This window comes from Camellia sinensis, chromosome 5, assembly GCF_055761805.1.
Source record: "Camellia sinensis isolate YWXY chromosome 5, ASM5576180v1, whole genome shotgun sequence".
NCBI lineage: Eukaryota > Viridiplantae > Streptophyta > Magnoliopsida > Ericales > Theaceae > Camellia > Camellia sinensis.
The window spans coordinates 118,570,134-118,580,331 of NC_138965.1; the positions used below are offsets into that span (position 1 = coordinate 118,570,134).

Consider the following 10,198-nt stretch of genomic DNA (forward strand, 5'->3'; position numbering starts at 1 on the left):
TCGCCAAAAATTATTTTGCAACGACGTTGTCTATGCCGCCAAAAAATTTACATTTTAGGTCTAATGTTTTTGCGGTGGTATGGTGCCGTTGCAAAAAATAATAAAAAAAAAAACTGCAATAAATTATTATAAATATGAAAATTACCTGTATTAAATGAAAAAAAATTCAAAAAAAAATCAATAATTGCATAATAATATAAAAATTCCGGTATAGAAATAACAATTTCACTATAATAAAAATATTCTTGCATTCATAACTAAACATCAGTAAATTACCCTACTACATAATGTTACATAATACATATATAATGTTTAAGTACATAATGTTGTTCACAATTCAAAATAATATAAATCAAAAACAAAAATTTTCCTCATCATTCTCTTTGGGTAACAAAAACAAAAGTTAGTCGCATTCTTGATAGGCAGATATTCCACAAGAAGCAAACTCCTACTCAAGCAACATCTGAAAACAAAAAACAAAAATAATTAATGACAATATAATTATGTGTTTATATGTTAATTACAAAAAACAAAAAAATTTAACAACTACACAATTACAAAGATAATTAAGTAAACAAATTTGCCCAGACCGAAATCCAGTTCTAACTCTCAAACTTGGAACCCGATTCGAGTCATGTCTTCTCCCACAAGTCTCTCGTGCTTAGGCGGTTGTGTGTGCCAAGTTTCGTGCTAATCCGATGTCGTTTGGTGATTTTGGGGCGTCAACACCTCGAATTCTAAGTTTCTTAAGGAAGTAGTTTGCCGAGACTGAAATCTGGCTCTAGCTCCCAAACCGAGAACACGATTTGAGCCCCTTCTTCTCCAAGAAGTCTCTCGTGCCTAGGTGGTTGTGTGCTAAATTTTGAGCTAATCTGACGCTGTTTGGTGATTTTGGGCCGTCAACATCTCGAATTCTAGGTTTCTTAAGGAACTAATTTGCCGAGACCGAAATTTAGCTTTAACTCCCAAACTAGGAATCTAATTTGAGTCCCGTTTTCTCCCACAAGTCTCTCGTGCCTAGGCGGTCGTGTGAGCCAAGTTTCGTGCTAATCCGACGTGTTTGGTGATTTTGGGGCGTCAACACCTCGAATTCTAAGTTTCTTAAGGAACTAGTTTGCCAAGACCGAAATCTGGCTCTAACTCCCAAACCGGAAATCCGATTCGAGTCCCATCTTCTCTCACAAGTCTCTCGTGCCTAGGAAGTCGTGTCTGCCAAGTTTCTTGCTAATCCAACATCGTTTGGTGATTTTGGGGTGTCAACACTTCGAATTCTAAGTTTCTTAAGGAACTAGTTTGCCGAGATCGAAATCCGACTCTAACTCCCAAATCGAGAATCCAATTTGAGTCCCGTCTTCTGCTACAAGTCTCTCGTGCCTAGGCGGTCGTGTGTGCCAAGTTTCGTGCAAATCCGAAACCGTTTGGTAATTTTTGGGCGTCAACACCTTAAATTTTAAGTACCTTAAGGAACTAGTTTGCGAGATCAAAATCCGGCTCTAACTTCCAAATCGAGAACCCAATTCGAGTCTTGTCTTTCGTACTAATCTGATGCCGTTTAGTGATTTTGGGGCGTCAACACCGTGAATTCTAAGTTTCTTAAGGAACTAGTTTGCCGAGACCAAAATCCTTCTCTAACTCTCAAACCGGGAATCCAATTCGAGTCCCATCTTCTCCCACAAATCTCTCGTGGCTAGGCAATCGTGTGTGCTAAGTTTCATGCTAATCCAACGCCGTTTGGTGATTTTGGGGCGTCAACATCTCGAATTCTAAGTTTCTTAAGGAACTAGTTTGCCAAGATCGAAATCTGGCTCTAACTCTCAAACCGGAAATCTAATTCGAGTCCCGTCTTCTCCCACAAGTCTCTCGTGCCTAGGCAGTTGTGTCTGCCAAGTTTCATGCTAATCCGACGTCGTTTGGTGATTTTGGGGTGTCAACACCTCGAATTCTAAGTTTCTTAAAGAAGTAGTTTGTCGAGATCGAAATCCGACTCTAACTCCCAAATCGGGAATCCAATTCGAGTCCCGTCTACTCCTACAAGTCTCCCGTGCCTAGGCGGTCGTGTGTGCCAAGTTTCGTGCTAATCTGACACCGTCTGGTGATTTTAGGGCGTCAACACCTAAAATTTTAAATTTCTTAAAGAACTAGTTTGCGAGATCGAAATCTGGCTCTAACTTCCAAATTGGGAACCCAATGCGAGTCTTGTCTTCCGTGCTAATCTGATGCCGTTTGGTGATTTTGGGACGTCAACACCTTGAATTCTAAGTTTTTTAAGGAACTAGTTTGCCGAGACCAAAATCCTTCTCTGACTCCTAAACCAGGAATCCAATTCGAGTCCCGTCTTCTCCCACAAATCTCTCGTGGCTAGGCGGTTATGTGTGCTAAGTTTCGTGCTAATCCAACGTCGTTTGGTGATTTTGGGGCATTAACACCTCGAATTCTAAGTTTCTTAAGGAACTAGTTTGCTGAGACCGAAATCCGTCTCTATCTCCCAAACCGAGAACCCAATTCTAGTCCCGTCTTCTCCCACAAGTCTCTTGTGCCTAGGCGGTCGTGTGTGCTAAGTTTTGTGCAAATCCGACGCCGTTTGGTGATTTTGAGGTGTAAGCATCTCGAATTCTAAGTTTTTTTATGGAACTAGTTCACTAAGACCGAAATCTGGCACTAAATCCTAAATCGAAAATTCGATTCGCATCCCGTCTTCTCCTTCAAGTCTCTCATGTCTAGGCGGTCGTGTGTGCCAAGTTTCATGCTAATCCGATGTGTTTGGTGATTTTGGGGTGTCAACATCTCGAATTTTAAGTTTTTTAAGGATCCAATTTGCAAGACAAAAATCTGGCTCTAACTCCCAAACCGAAAATCCAATTTGAGTCTCGTCTTCTCCCATAAGTCTCTCGTGCCTAGGCGGTTGTGTTTGCCAAGTTTCATGCTAATCCGACACAGTTTGGTGATTTTGGGTTGTCAACACCTCGAAATCTAAGTTTCTTGAGAAACTAGTTTGTCGAGACCGAAATCCGGCTCTAACTCCTAAACCAGGAATCCGATTCAAGTCTTATCTTTTCCTCCGAGACCGAAATCCGACTCTAACTCTTAAACCAGGAATCCGACTCAAGTCTCGTCTTCTCCTACAAGTCTCTTGTGCCTAGGTTGTCATGTGTTCCAAGTTTCGTGCTAATCCGACACCGTTTAGTGATTTTGGGGCGTCAACATCTCGAATTCTAATTTTCTTAAGGAACTAGTTTGCCGAGAACAAAATCCGGCTCTCACTCCCAAATTGGGAATCCGATTCAAGTCCCGTCTTCTCCTACAAGTCTCTCGTGCCTAGGTGGTCGTGTGTGCCAAGTTTCGTGCTAATCCGACACCGTTTAGTGATTTTGGGGCGTTAACACCTCAAATTTTAAGTTTCTTAAGGAACTAGTTTGCTGAGATCGAAATCTGGCTCTATCTCCCAAATCAGGAACCCAATTCGAATCCCGTCTTTAGTGCTAATCTGACGTCGTTTAGTGATTTTGGGGCGTCAACACCTCGAATTCTGAGTTTCTTAAGGAACTAATTTGCCGAGACCGAAATCCGTCTCTAACTCCCAAACTAGGAACCCGATTTGAGTCCCGTCTTCTCCCACAAGTCTCTCGTGCCTAGACGGTCGTATGTGCTAAGTTTCATGCTAATCTGACGCCGTTTGGTGGTTTTGGGGCTTCAACACCTCGAATTATAAGCTTCTTAAGGAACTAGTTTGCCAAGACCAAAATCCATCTCTAACTCGCACACCATGAACCCGATTCGAGTCCCGTCTTCTCCCACAAGTCTCTTGTGCCTAGGCGGTCGTGTGTGCCACGTTTCGTGCTAATCCAACGCCATTTGGTGATTTTGGGGTGTCAACACCTCGAATTCTAAATTTCTTAAGGAATTAGTTTGTCGAGACCGAAATCTGGCTCTAACTCCCAAACCGGAAATCCAATTCGAGTCCCGTCTTCTCTCACAAGTCTCTCGTGCCTAGGCGGTTGCGTGTTCCAAGTTTCGTGCTAATCCGACGCATTTTGGTGATTTTGGAGCGTCAACACCTCGAATTCTAAGTTTCTTAATGAACTAGTTTGTCGAGACTGAAATCTGACTCTAACTCGTAAAATGGGAATTCGATTCAAGTCCCATCTTCTCCTACAAGTCTCTCGTGCCTAGCCGGTCATGTGTCCCAAGTTTTGTGCTAATCCGACACTGGTTGGTGGTTTTGGGGCGTCAATACCTAGAGTTCTAAGTTTTTTATGGAACTAGTTTGCCAAGACTGAAATTCGGCTCTAACTCCCAAACCGGGAATCTAATTCGAGTCCCGTCTTCTCCCACAAGTCTCTCGTGCCTAGGCGGTCGTGTGTGTGAAATTTTGTGCTAATTCAACTCCGTTTGATGATTTTGGGGTGTCAACACTTCGAATTCTAAGTTTCTTAAGGAACTAGTTTACTGAGACTAAAATCCGTGTCTAACTCCCAAACCGGGAATCCGATTCGAGTCATGTCTTCTCCCACGAGTCTCTCATGCCCAGACAGTCGTGTGTGTCATGTTTCGTGCTAATTCGACACCGTTTGGTGATTTTGAAGCGTCAACACCTCGAATTCTAAATTTCTTAAGAAAGTAGTTTGTCGAGACCGAAATCCAGCTCTAATTCCCAAATCGAAAATCCGATTCGAGTCTTGTCTTCTCCCACAAGTCTCTCGTGCCTAGGCGGTTGCGTGAGCCAAGTTTCGTGCTAATCCGACGCCTTTTGGTATTTTGGGGGCGTTAACACCTCAAATTCTAACTTTCTTAAGGAACTAGATTGTCAAGACCGAAATTCGGCTCTAACTAGCAAAGCAGGAATCTGATTTGAGTCATGTCTTCTCCTACAAGTCTCTCATGCCTAGGCAGTCGTGTGTGCCAAGTTTCATGCTAATCCGACATCGATTGGTGATTTTGGGGCGTCAACACATCGAATTCTATGTTTTTTAAGGAACTAGTTTGTCAGGACCGAAATCTGGCTCTAACTCCCAAACTAGGAATCCGATTTGAGTCTCGTCTTCTCCCACAAGTGTCTCGTGCGTAGGCAATCGTGTGTGCCAATTTTCGTGCTAATCCGGCACCGTTTAGTTATTTTGAGGCGTCAACACGTCGAATTTTAAGTTTCTTAAGGAACTAATTTACCGAGACTGAAATCCGGCTCTAACTCCCAAACCAGAAACCTGATTCGAATCCTGTCTTCTCCCTCAAGTCTCTCGTTCCTAGGCGGTCATCTGTGCCAAGTTCCATGCTAATCTGACGCCGTTTGGTGATTTTGAGGCATCAACACCTTGAATTCTAAGTTTCTTAAGGAACTAGTTTGCCGAGACCAAAATCCGGCTCTAACTCCCAAATTGGGTACCCTATTTGAGTCTCGTCTTCTCCCACAAGTTTCTTGTGCATAGGCGGTCGTATGTGCCAAGTTTTGTGCTAATCTGACGTCGTTTGGTGATTTTGGGGCGTCAACACCTCGAATTCTAAGTTTCTTAAAGAACTAGTTTGTGATGAAATAGAAATAGAATGAAGTTTCTTAGCTCATTTGGTCCTAGTCTGCAAACGTTAATCTAGTGAAGTTTCACTGGTATTTAAATTTAGAGAAGTTTAAATTTCTTCTCTAGTCTTTATCTTAGGAACTTATTTACAATTCAGTCAAAAATATGATAAAAAGTCCTTTTTTGCCCATGATTTTCCTAACCAACACCACCAAACAATTACTGGCCCCACCACCATTGCGGTCCCCTCCCTTTCTGCCACTGTATCAACTCCGCACCTTTCCTCCCCACCACTGCCGCAGCCCCTCTCCCTCCCAGCCACTGTCGCAACCTCCTCTTCCACGTGAGTCTGTTACCCCCGTGACCATCGCAACCATCCTCCCTCCTTGAAAAATAATTATCCATGGCTCAAAGTGAACAATATCACAGCAATTCTAAGCCCTCTGTGCTGGAAGTTGCTAAAAGATCTATTCATGTTTCAAAAGATTTACTCATTCTTCTTCTAGCCACGCCTTAAAAAAGCTGAAAAAATTCAACATGTACCTTAGAATTTCATAAATGCTATTGAATGAATGACACCAAACAAAAAGAAAATATTTAATAAGACCCTATGGCACATGATCATTCAATCTGCCAAGAAATTAAGAGAGATATTATCCAGTATCTCCACTCATGAAACTCAAATAGAAGCTATATTTCCAGAGCGTTCGGCAATGGAATGGCACACTTGCCCAAAAAAATTGGAATGACACAAAATGGAAAGGGAATAAAGACATGAGAATGCTAAAACTCATATATGTAAACTCGAATTAAGTTTTTCATGTATTTCGTCAATTGTAAAAACACTTTTCGTTTGTTCTGTCAAATTGACTACTATATTACCTGTGAGTTGGAGAGCAATCAAAATGCATTCAGGATCAAATAGCTACAGACAAAGGGAATGAGAATGCCAATTTAATTTGTTTTAGGAAGCCAAGCTAACTTGCACAGTTGATATCTCATGATTCTCATCACAACAAGCAGCAGTTTAAACAATCTTAATTTTCCAACAAACAATTATAAGGCTCAATTGACTGTAATTATCTAAAAGATGATGTAATAAATTTCTACATTAAAGTTCCTTTCTCTGATCGTAGCGATCCATAAACTTCCATCAATTACGGCCAAATCCTAAATAATCTTACAGGAACAAACCAGTTCACTTTTTTTTCTAAAATGTTTATACTATAAGTAGATAATAGAAGATGCTCTACAAAAGCCATATGGACAAAAGTTAAGGAAATGCATACTCTATTCTTTTGTCCCATCTTCCTCCCAGTTAAGACACACAACAGCAACAGTATGGGACTTTACGCTTTGCAACAGCTTTCCATTCTGCAGTGAATAAAAGACATTTTTAAAAAAAACATGTATACTATAGAGGTTAACTTGCCTTGAATTTCAGAGTCCCAGTAAAACTATTAGAGAAGCAATCACTGACTTATGGACCTTTCCTCAATTAGATCAATCGAAACTCATAATCAGACATACATTAAAATTCTTGAGGTTCAAAAGGGAAAACTTTCATCACTATGACAAAAGTCATACATAAACAAGTACAAGAGTCAACAAAAAAACGTATCAATATCATCTGTATTACCCCAAAATATGCATCTTTAAGGTTATGCTTTAGCAACATTTAAAAGGCTCACATATTATAAACTAGCATCACTTCTCTAAACAAGAAAAAAAATGACTTTAGAACATACTGTCAATATTTTGGACCTAGGAGGATGCGATTAGCACTCAAAATATAATATTTGCAGCTTCATTCTGTAAGCTGAAATATGGCAAAGACGAACTTTCTTTCTGGTATGCTGTCTGTGTCAGCCATCAATTAACCTTCATTTGCAACGCTACCCCAATCAAAACTTCTGAAAATTTTCAGCTCTATGTCTCTCTCTAATGCACATGCAACCCACACACCAAACAGGATGTCTATCATTTGTCTACTGATCTCAATTTTCATTAAAGAAGTGAACTCTTTAAAAATTGGTCAACACAGCCATGGTGGAGTTGAAAATTCTAGATATCTATAGCATTGCAAATGGATCTTCCATGCCCTCGTCTATGACTCATTTAGTTGACTACCTTCACAAAGGTGATCCTTAGATGTTAACATAAGCACTTTCTTTCCCCTGCAAAGTTTACATATAATTGCCATGTTTTTTTAATAAAGATTTACTATGTAAGTTTTTGATGGTTAAAAGGGTAAAGTGAGGAAGTTTGAAAATGATTTTGTCACAATGGGAGCAGAAACACATATCAGATGTCAACATGTTGAAATAAATTGTAGATGGTCTTATTCCTTACAATGGGAAGATTGACAGAAGCTGCTATTGAGTTTCAAATGAGAAATCTTGACCTTAAGTGGAAACTTGATGCTTCTTGGTCTTCATCAGATTCGAGACGCCAACACAAGGATATTATGCATTTTCCTACATAAAATATATAATAATTCTTTCAAGTCCATAAGAAGTTAAAAAAATAAAAAATACAAATAAAAAAAATAAAAATAAAAAACTTTTGAAGTAAAAAAAAGCAATATAGAAATTCTATGATTTGCAAGTCTTTTTCCCCTTCAAATCTCCACCATAAACCAAATGCCTAGTATCGGGGAGGGGGGTTCAAGGGGGTCTTGGCCCCTCCAAAATTAGAGAAAGCACACTTTCGTATATGGACTGGGGGGGTGGTCCAAGCCCCTCTAAAATTAGAGAAAGCACACTTTCGTATATGGACTATGAAAATAAATTGGTCTCTTATATAGATTCATATAATTTTTTTAATTGGACCACTTCTAAAGCAAAGCTTCATGAGCCAAAGGTAATATTCAAATAACTATGTGGTTTATGAGAAATGGGTAGCATGTCAAAATTGAGACAATCATCGGTCTTTATAATTTTTGATTTGTCCAACTAACCTATATTAAATAATTATTTAAATAGTTTAAACCCAACCTAACCCATCCCATACCTTCCATCTTTGGAGTGTTGGCTCTGCCTTAGTATTCTCTCCCCTGCTTGTCTTCACAACCAATCCACCCAACATTTGTTTGTTATCCCAAATGCCCATATTGTCATTTCATCAAACATCTTGCACACAATACCACCTTGAACACAACACTACGACAATCCCACTCCCAAAGCAGGCATTTGAACCCTATCCATGTTCCCTACATTCTAACTAGCTACCAAGCATCCCAAAGTGTCAACTATTGATCTGAACTCAACACTCCTTGATTGCACAGCACTTAAATTCCATAGAAAACATAAAGTTGTTAACATTTGATTTCTCTCCAATATTAAACACTTGGTCTAAAAAGCACAATGACAACACAAACATGAGAGAGAGAGAGTGAAAGAGAGAAACGGTTCACCTAGGGATACAGCCCATAAACACTGCCAATTGAAACGATGGAGAAGAATTTTAGAGTCCTTAGTAACCGTGGCGAGTAAATCCTTCTCTGGGTTTCATTATGCTATTTTAATCTGTCAATTTACAAATTGATTAATTGAAAAATAAACAACTGGGTGTCACAGACTATACAATATACTTCTAATCATATACTTTGCACTTGCATATATATATATATAGAGAGAGAGAGAGATGAGATACCTGAGAAGGGAGTGGTTTGTCGAACTGAAGTTGAAATGGAAGAACCCTTTGAGCTTTATCTGTTTCCATTGTCTCTCTGCAAATGTGGAGGAACAATGGCGGTAATGACACCTTGTTTGCGAAGAATTGGAAGGAAAATGGAAAAGGAGAGGACGATTGATGCAATGGAAATGAATGAGAGAAAGAGAGAGAGAGAGAGAGAGAGAGAGAGAGAGCATACAGGCGTCGTCACTTGCTGAGTGAGTGAGAGAGACGCGATTGAGACTAACTGCTACTAGTCGTCGTCGCTCGCTGCTCGCTGCTCGGAGCAAAATTCCACCGTCGTCACAGTCAATACGCCTCAAAGTTAGCAAAATTCCACCGTCGTCGCTCACTTGAGATTTTTGCTACAAAGGTTTCAGGGATTTTGGGGGAAAACGAGCTCGAATAGGGATTTTGGGGAAAATGAGCGCGAATGGGCTAAAGGAGAGGGATGTTGAAAATTTTCATTACTTTTTACGACGGCATATTTCAACCGTCACAAATGATAAATGTAACAAATGAAACTGTTTTAATAAGTTTTTTTGTGATGGACAATTGTCATCACAATTTGTCCTCTATTTCAAAGGTTGGTTTTGTGACGGGACGCAAGGCGTCGCAAATATTTTTGTATTTAAACACACTTTTTCGTGTATGTTTGTTTGTGATGGGTCACTGCAGTCGCAAAAAGTATTTATTGGCGACAGTTGAAAATGCCGTCGCAAAAGACTATTTTTTGCAACGGGATAATTGTCATGGCAAAAAGTTCCATGTTATTTAACCCCTTTTCTTGTAGTGGATTCTTGAATTTTCACACAAATCATGTTGTAAAGGCTCCTTGTTGAACCCAATTTGAGCTAAGATTTGATTTTCCAGAACAAATTATGATTCTGATTAAAAATATCACAAGCTAACCGTATGATTACTTGAGGAACGATGTATTTTGACAAAATGCAACCACCTAGACATATAGTCAAACAAAAATATTTTATGTTTGGTTCATTGAAATAAAATTT

The 10,198-nt window shown here is 39.7% G+C and overlaps 1 long non-coding RNA gene across 3 annotated transcripts; it reads right to left on the reverse strand.

Moving 5' to 3' along the window:
• Positions 1-211: 211 nt before the first annotated feature.
• On the reverse strand, positions 212-9,724 carry LOC114267644 (uncharacterized). 3 transcript variants are annotated; one of them, XR_003631012.2, is made up of 7 exons: positions 9,385-9,724; positions 9,165-9,240; positions 8,926-9,037; positions 8,523-8,798; positions 7,915-7,987; positions 6,800-6,884; positions 212-463 (listed from the first exon to the last, which is right to left on the reverse strand). It is a non-coding gene; the product is annotated as an uncharacterized LOC114267644 (long non-coding RNA). The 3 variants fall into 3 exon arrangements; XR_003631011.2 differs by lacking the exon at positions 8,523-8,798 and having other exon boundaries at positions 7,863-7,987; positions 9,385-9,701; XR_003631010.2 differs by lacking the exon at positions 8,523-8,798 and having other exon boundaries at positions 9,385-9,695.
• Between the last annotated feature and the right edge of the window lie 474 nt (positions 9,725-10,198).